This window comes from Semicossyphus pulcher, unplaced genomic scaffold (assembly GCF_022749685.1).
Source record: "Semicossyphus pulcher isolate SPU_LCO1_2020_fin unplaced genomic scaffold, fSemPul1.0.p SCAF_24, whole genome shotgun sequence".
Classification (NCBI taxonomy): Eukaryota; Metazoa; Chordata; class Actinopteri; order Labriformes; family Labridae; genus Semicossyphus; species Semicossyphus pulcher.
In genome coordinates, this window is record NW_027211698.1 from 8,297,361 (window position 1) to 8,307,111 (window position 9,751).

Here is a 9,751-nt window from a genome sequence, read left to right on the forward strand (position 1 = left end):
TTTGAGTAAATTATATTTCTCTTTAATGTTTGTTTTATTGACAGTTTCTCTAAGTAGCACTACAAAAGTATCTGTGAAGGTTCTCAGGCGTCCAAAAGGCAACTGGACTTTTAACCTCTCATCCGAAAGGCTTCTTCAGTTCTAACTGACTGGTGGACAGAGCTAGATATAAGCCTCTGTAGGTCATTAGCATGCTAACTGATGCTAATGCTAATGAAGCTTAGCACTACAAAAGGACAAAAAAGAAAAGGTCTACACCAGTGATTCCCAAAGTGTTGGCCAGGGGCCATTGCTGGGCCTTTAAAGTTCTGCAGGTGGTTCAGCAGGAGTATATTCCATCCATCCATTATCTTTATCCTGTTTAGGGTCGTGGGGAAAGCTGGAGCCTATCGCAGCTGTTGTTGGGTGAGAGGCCGGGCACACCCTCGACTGATCAGGGCCAATCAATCACAGGGCTGACACATAGAGAAGGACAACCACTCGCGCTCACATTCACGCCTACGGGTAATTTTAGATAAATTAGACCAATGAACCTAACGAGCATGTCTTTGGACTAGCCGGAGTACCCGGAGGGAACCCACGCATGCACGGGGAGAACACGGGACCCAAAAGTTGGTCGCAGAGCTGTTTTTGGTGGGTCTCAGATGTGTGCTTGAAAAAAAAAGTTGCTAATGCTTGAGTATTATACTGTTGTGTTTTGCGATGTTGACATACTGTGATATGTTGTTCCATCTAAGATGCAAACTGCACTATTTTTCATTGACTAAATTTGAGTTGTTTATTTTTTATTTTAATAAAAAAAAAATAGGGTCGCAACTCAAGGAGGTGGTGGTGGGTCCAATTCAGAACCACTGGTCTAGACCAGCAGGTTAGCTAGCAAAAACAGGAAGTACAAGGTAACAGCTAGCACATATATCATGTTCACATTTTGGTTAAACTTCCAAGATAAACCATGTTACTACTTAGCTTAGTCAAGTTTTTTTTAACCTTTGGAAAAAGCTAGGCTAGCTTTAAAGATTTATGCTAAGCTAAGCCAACCACATGCTTGCTTTAGCTTCATATTTTCAAGAAAGAGAATTAGCAAAACATTAAACTATAAGTTAAAGTTATTGAGCAACTTCTTAAGTCAAAACTAAGGCGTAGCCATGCTAACATACTGACAATGTCAGGTAATTATTACAGTGAGCTTCTCTTGTCTATGTCGGTCACAATTGTTGTTACTACTCCTACTTAGTTCTCACAGCTTGACAACAGCTTGACACCAGCGTTAGTCCCACTGTGGCGCTAATGGGCTAATCTTTGCCCCCCCTTACAGCCCTCATTGGATCAGTGTTGATCCAGTGTTGTGAGATGATCTGGACCAGGTCAGGGTAAGATCTAACCAACGGCAACTTCTTAAGGGGCTTAATTATATAGCAAACTAGTGTAGGCATAAAGTGCATGTCATAGAGCATTCTGTAGCACTGATTGATGCCATGGTTGTTTATCTTAATACATTATATTAAAGGGCCACTTGACTTCACTAATTGGACACACCAAAGTCAGTTAACTCGTCATAAGGACTCGATTAAGCCAGAGAAATCAGTTGTGTAAAGTCCGCTGTGGTTTCGGAGGACCTTGATGATGTCATAGTGATGTCATCAGGGACTACACTTTCTTTATGAAGTCTTGCAAACTCAAGGAGTGGCGTTTGATAGATGGGGCAATCGGCAGGCAGCGAGCATCTTACAAAAGACTATTGAATTGCATTATGGGAAATGTAGGATCCACTGTTTTAGGTCCAATTTTGTCTTATGAGTCTTTCAACTTAGTAGAAGTCCAATGTTACAACACTGAAGAGGTTCTCTAAGATGAGGTGCAATTCTTATTATTGTGAGGCGTTTAAGGTCCCGAGGAAGAATCAGGTGCTTTTAATTAAATTAATACACATTACATGAAAACCAATAAACAAAGCAAAGTGGGTAGTAAATTTCAGAATAAGAAACAGTTGCCCTCAAAATATCAACACACACACACACACTTTTTCGATGCTGCAGTCACAGATTAGGCGTTCTAAGACGAAAAAGTGTTTTGACACAATTAAGTTCAAAGAGAAAAACTCTTCACAGACCTCCTCAGAACACATCGACCCAATTAAACATTTGGATCCAGCGTTACTCGACTGCTTTGGCAGACACGTGGGAGAGGTAGTGTATATATTAACAAAAGCAAGAAGATAGAAGCCTTAATTTTTCTATATATTTTGTATCCTTGAACACAACTGCAGTTCAAAGGCGTCAATAATCAGATTCTACTTCAGGGTTTCTCTTTGAACGCTTAATAACAATCCGCATGAGAAGCTGGTTTGAAATGTTTTCTCAAGAACGAATAGGGAACGCTATTAAAAGATATTCACCAAGATGATTCTTGCCCTTAGTGTCTGTTGTTCTTTTATTCTCAATCAGATTATGTTCCTGCTTGTTTCCTCAGGGCCGGCCATTCATTAAATTCCCTGCAGGCAGCTAAAGGCAGCAGGAAACATGTTGATTAATCAGCAGCCTCTGATTGGACGAATGTTGTGCCACAGTGGAGTACTATTATACACGACTGTCCTCTGTGTTTACCTTCATTCAATCATGTGCAAATGTCACCATGCGGATACAAAATAACCGCGCACACACCTCGACAAACGCTGGACCTCCTGGAGAAGCGTCTAATAAGTAACAAGTAATCTGATTGGATAAGAGGCATTCCATGAGTGCTGATATAGAGAATAACAGCACTGAGACGTTTCACTCTGTGTATCACGCCGCCTCAGCCAGGTGTTCTGAATACTGTTAGTTAACATTACAGCAGGCCATGTATTAATTAAGCAGGTTCCTCTGAATCACACAGCAGACTCTTATTTTACTGGCTGATGATAGATTAAAACATACAGATAAATCAAACAAAACAGCTGATCTGTGGTCACCTGTAGACATGGTGCAGGAGAATGTTTGGGTTGCTTGGCAACAAAAGTCCAGTTTCAGTTATGTCGTGGAACTAATTGGAGTTGGTGGAGTAAAAAGTCAAATGTGTTGTTGATTATTACTCTATATTACTATTTGTCGCTTGTGTAACTGTTGTATAAAAGCAATATCACACTCGAGGTCGTGCTGTTATACTGAATATCAGCACGGCTGTGATGACCAAATCACAGACATGATGATATTGCTTAATTAAACATAAAATTATACTTCTCAAACTGAAGCCAATGCTGCTTCATTTCTCAGCTAGCTAACTGTTTTACATCAATATAGCAAGCTAGCTAGCTAGCTAGCTACATTACGAACTAGTAATAAACGCTGAAACACTGCTAGCAAGCTGTGATAAATTGTTTTCTTTTGGTCTTGTGTCTTTCTTCTCTCTTTTGGTTGCGGTTAGAGTTCACCTGAAGTAGTTAGCATAAATGGACTAAACCATGTGCACTCTTTAAAGGGGGGATGCCTCTAAGAGTCTGCTGTATTGTCTTTTAAACCAGTTAGCAATCAGGAAAAGAGTGCTATTAATGCTACTGGCGTAAAACTGCACTTGAAAAATGTTGAGCCGCTTGAGTACTAAGTTCCAATTTTCCACATACCATCACACCCTCCACTAAAAGCAGTAATGATATTTGTTCAGGTAGACTCTTTAAAAGAAGCTACATGTAATAGCGTTACAAGTGGAGGTTGGATTGATATGGTTCAATTGGGGAACACTTAACCTGAGGTTTGACTTTCCATTGCACCGTAATCTGACGGAAAAGTTACAAATTGGTTTCTGTGCAGGAAAAGGAAGAAATAAACACTGCAATTTGACACAAAGTTGACGTTTACAACCACTTACACCCACATCCTCTCAAGCTATTAAGTTATTCTTGAAAGTTGGGAGTAAAAATCAGGGGGCCACTGTAAACAAAGAGGCGACCACAAATGCAAAATAAAAAAACATACATGTGGTATGTTTGGCAGGGAAATTGCACGCCTGTGTCGGAATGAATCAGCAGAGCCAGAAAAAGGTGACCTTAATATCGGGGTGCATGCTAGAACGAAGGTTGACGAGGGAAATTACAGTAATTTTCCCCCTGACATTCATTCAGCGCCTCGAATCAACTTCTGCTGGAAGTGACATGCGGGCCCTGTTCCGAGCGGGCGATAAACATCCATCAGCGCTGATGGCAAAGACAGGAAGGCTGATTAGGCCACGGCAGGACACATCACCATCAACCGAGTCCCCAAAGCTTCAATTACCTGCTAGAAAATGCAGATTGTATCACAGGCCTCCTCTCCAATGTCCTCGCCGAGTCGTACACCAATCTGGGTTATTCTCTGTCGCGCTGCCAAGGTGCTCAGCGTGGGCCAGAAGCTTCCTTTTCATGCCGGACCAAGTGGGGAGAGTGTCCCTTTTGATTAAGCGTTTAGGATGAGGCTGCGGCGGGAGCCCCGCGCAGGTTGGCGTGGTGCCGTCGCTGCACTGCAGGCCCTTCGGCATGCTGGGAGATCCCTGTGGAGGACAGTTCACACATCTTCAGTCACAAGCGCCACATGCAGCCGGGGCAAACGGCCAAAATTGTCATTTCACGAAAACAAAAGATGCTCTATGGCATTTAATAACATTATTTACAATCATAATGTTAAATCCTATGAATAAATAAAGTCGGTTTGTACCAATGTATCAGAGCAAATGTTATTTTTAATGTGATCTGTTATCAGGTAAAGGTCAACAGGGGGCACAGCGAAGAAAACTCTGAAATAATAGGGGAGACCGGGGCCTTTAGTCACACTTTTCACACTCGTCCATATGTTTTGGTATCGATATTGTTAAAAATTGCAAAGCAAATTGATCGTGAAACTTAAATCAATCCTTAAACTTATGCCTGGCCCACACTAAAAGATTTTTCAAGTTCAGTTTTGCTCCTATAGTGTGTGGAGAGCAACAATTATGCCAAAACAGCACACCACGCACTAACAAATTCCATTTACGAACCAGAGTCCGACTCTCAAAAGTGGAAATCTCGCAAAACTCTTGCAGTCAAATGAGACTTTAGAGTAAACATTGCGGATGGCGGGCAGGAAGAATTGGTGGTGATATTTTTTGAACTTTTTACTGAAAATTCAGGAAGAAAAAAAGAACAAACTGTGGATGAAGTGGTGGAGACGGCGTAAACACGGGCTGTACATGTTACTTTAGTTTGCTTTTGTCGCCATGGCTGCGGTTGTTGTGGAGCCAAGATAATCTTTAGAACCATCAAAAACTCGGGACTTTGCTTCCGATTGTCGGAAGGGGGAATTCAGGCCATAAATTGGCCCGATTATCTTGTTGCGTGTACCCTGCTTTACTCGGTAAATCAGGACTAACAACAATCACCATTGTTACAATGGCCGCCATCCTTACCTGCCTCATGGTCCTTAGCATCATGTAGGTAGTGCTCTGTTTTCATCGTCGTCCTGTCTTTCTTGCGGCCCTTTGAAAAACACATTTACAAAATGAAAGACAAGCTAACTCTGTGGTTGGTGCTAACTTACCCTAACATTACAAAGACAGGCTGCCCAATCTTGCCATGTTTGCTAGCTTAAAGTTAGCTTCTTAAGATTTTAAACTTTTTTTTACTTAATGTGAACAATGAGTGCTAAATGCTAAATCCCTTTAATGAGTGCTCACCTCACTGGACTGCGATTTGATTTTCCCAGACAGGATATGACATCAGACCAGGCGGTATCCCACTTTTTAGTTGCGCCCTCTGGTGGTGATAAGGAAATCCAAACAACTTAATTATTTTGTCTTAACATTTAAAAAAAAAAAAAGCTTTATTTTTATTAGCATTCCTGTTAACGCTAATGTGGGAACATGATTTGGATATGGAACAGGTAATAAACAACTCTGACTTTTTTTACCCACAATGCAGAGCAAGTAAGTATATAATAATTATAATGCGCTAACTCCTTAGTCGATAGTAAAACAGACTAGCTTTTTAGTAAAAAGTAAAAGTTTTTTAACCTTAAAAGCAAGTACTCACCAAACTTCTTATTTAGATATGGCCAGTTCTTATTAAATCTGTGAAAGCTGCTGCTTCAAATTGGACTCAACAGTGATGCAAGTCTAATAAATGGCCAGTAAAACCATCCAAAAACTCACATGGCACCATCATGTGGCATCTCTCACCCAGTATCCCCAGCACCTCACAGTTAATGAAACAATTAGGGCCAATACGCAGCCTCCAGCTTATAATCAGCAACAGGTTGCCAGTCAGCACAACAAACTGCAGCAACAACAGCAGGTAAATCCGGCCATTATATCCACGAGAAGTAATGAGCGGCAGCTGAGCGGTCAGGTGACGCTCAGGTGACAGCAGCTAGTGGGCAGGTGAGGCGTGGCAGGAGTGTAGCGTGACAGAATAAGTTGGAGAACACAGAGGAGCCAGCGGCAGAGGGGGCAGGAGAGGACGACAGCTGTCACGATGGCAGCGCTGCCATCTGCAGATTTTTCAAGGTGACAGCTTTCAGAACACATCTGCATGCTCGGGGCTGTATTGTTACATATGCACAGCCTCCACCTGTAGATCTAATAATGATGATGTGTGCAGGTTTGTATTTATCATTCTACCACTTGTTAGACTATTTTTGTGACTCTTTTACCCGAGGAGCTGGCAGCAAGAAGCAAATATTTCTTTCTGTTTTGGATAATTTTTCATACCCTACATAAATGAATCCGCAACAGCAGCTGCGATACCCCACAGTTGTTTTTTTCTCCGTCATATTTTCTCAATTTTTCATGTGCAGAAGTTGTACTCTCCATTTGCTTTTCCTAATAGAGTCTCAGGCCGCTCATTTGCCAGACACACCCAGAAATTCTCCGCTCACCAAATCCCATTATAAAAGTCCCAAAGTGAACTTTCTTAAAGCCTCATCCATTTAAAATCAATACTAATCCCAATAAGCACTAAATACATACACATGTGCAGAAGTATTAAAACAAATCTCTCTGAAAATGGAAAAACAACAACAGATAAACAGAAATCCCGAACCAATGCAATCATAATTCCAGGAAGCTTCAGTTCCATTATTGGAAGCCGCGTACATTGCCGCATCCAGCTGATTCAGCACTTCCCGGGGTTATTTCTCATAAGGCTTGTGTAGTGAGCGTCAGGGACCTCGTAAATATCCCAGCTGCACAGCCAGAACAACAAAAGTCTCGCTTCACTGCACATAACATTAATGCAGATTCTTTCCCATCAGGGATTGTGCTCCCCGTTTTAATCAGCGTGCTATTCGTAGAAAAGGTTTCTTTAGCGAAATGAGCTCTGTATCATATTTGGAGAAGGCCTGACAGGTAAAGAGCACGCAGCCACGGGATGTTATCATCACAGAGGCAAAAAATATCTAATGTCCGGAAGTTCAATTCAGCATGACCTTTAGAAAATGAGATATTTCTTCTCCTGACACTTTCCATTTCCCGTATTCACACAGCGGCTATTTTCCTCTGACTTCATGCTAAGTGTGAAAAGCTTAAAGGCTGTACCCACCGCTGTGTGTGCATGTAGGGAATCTTACAATCATAATCATTTCATCCGATTTATCAGGAACTGAATAAAACTATGTTTAAGGAAAATATGGAGGGGAATTAGTCTATATGTTTAGTTAGAACAGCATATTTGAAAACTCATAAGCTAACAGCGAATGTTAGCATTCAACCACTTCCAAGTTAACATTACCGTTAGCCAGGAATTTACTCCTTGTCTATCATTTAACACGACCAAACTTTACGTTAGCTTTGAGACCTTTTCTAGCTAACAGAAAAGTTAGCTAGGAAGTGGTTGAGTGCTAACGAAAGCTAATGGGTTTTCAGATATGTGTTTGACTTGAAACATGGTCTATGGCTCTTCTACATTTTCACTCTGTCTCTTTTAGTTTAGTAAAAAAAAAACTGGAGAGAAATAGGGCTACATTTCAATTTAAAACAACATATTTGATGACCTATAGGTTACCATAGACAACAGCAAATGTAAACATTTAACCACTTCCTAGCTAACATTACCGTTAGCCAGAAATATGTACTATTTATTGTATCGTATAACATTATTAAACACTAATGTTAGCGTTAGCCTTTTATTAGCTAACAAGTTAAGTTAGCTAAGTAAAGTTAGTTAGGTACAAGTTGACTACAAATTAAAGCTGTTGTCAGATGATAACTAATAGCAAATATCTCAGCTATGCTGTTTTAACTTGAAACGTGGCCCATTGTCCTTCTGGATTCTTATCCTTTATTGTCTGTTCAGTTGCTAAAAAAAACAATGTTGAAGATTGTTGAAGTTAAACAGCATATTTGATAAGCTACCACAGACATTAGCAAATATGAGCATTCAACCACTTGCAAGCTAACCGTACCGTTAGCCAGGAATTGACCTTTCTGCTATCATATCGTATACCACTATGTAACAGTTATGTTGGCCAACAGTAAAGTAAGCAAGGAAATGGTTGGATGCTAATGTTAGCTGTTGTTTGAACTTGAAACATGGCCCATTGCCCTTCTGGATTTTCAATCCTAATTGTCTTTCAGTTGCTGAAAAAAATCTTGGGAGAAACACCATAATTGATAACCCAAAAGCTATCATAGACAACAGCGAACGTGAGCATTCAACCACATCCTAGATAACATTACTATTAGCAAAGATAGTACTCTTTTTATTGTATTATATAACACTATTAAACTCTAATGTTAGCTTAAAGCCATTTGCTAGCTAACAGTAAAGTTAGCTAAGAAGTAGGCTACTTGAATACTAATGAAAACTGTCTGATGATAGCAAATGAGTTAGCAAATATGTTGCGCTTCCTTCAAACACAGCCTGTTGCTCTTCTTCAAGCGATCTTTCATGTTCAAGCAACATAGTTAGCATTCAACCACGTACTAGCTAACATTACAGTCAGCCAGGAATTTACTCTTTTCTTGCATTTTCTAGCAAACAGTTAAGTTAGCTAAGAAGTGGTTGAATGCTAACTTTGGCTGTTCACTCTTATGCCTGATTCCATATATTGAAACTAATTGCAACCTGGAACACAGCAGTAGGATATTATGGCGGCATGTGAGCTTCCCACTCTGAGCTGGAAGTCAAAGGAAAATGGCCTCTATATGTATATGGTCAGATTCCTTTCGTGCCCCTGCTTCATCCCAAGTGACGGCCATTCTCCAAGAGAGGTGAGCCACTCACTAAACTCCCATACAGATTAAGTCAATGTCTGAGCAAAGGGGGCAAAGTGCATTCAGTGGCCAAAGAGGATTGAGTAGAATACAAGTGCATCGTGCTTAAATCCCTTGATGGAGGGCATTTAAGGCAAAACAACAAAAGCTTTTGATCAGTAAAGGCTTAAAGGAAATCCATTACTGCCAGCTAAAATGCCTTTAGTTCAAGCCTTGTGTCCATATAGAAGTTCTACTGTACTGCATCACATGTTCAAGACTGCTGGCTTCCAGGGGGAACGGAAAACCTATGTGGGATGACGACGATATGGCAGGCACACACAGACTTATACACACACATTTCTCTCACACAGGACGCCAATTATTGACTTGACATGTTGGAATCTGTCCATGGTGCTGAAATGACTCGCCTGAGGATTTAACTCTTTCCTGTTGGCTGCATGGGAGCTTAATCACAGAAACTCGCACTGTGGAGATCTGCTAACAACCGCCTCACAAACATATGCTATATGAAGACACAAAAAAATATGTTGCGCACAGAAAGGACACTATAGAACAC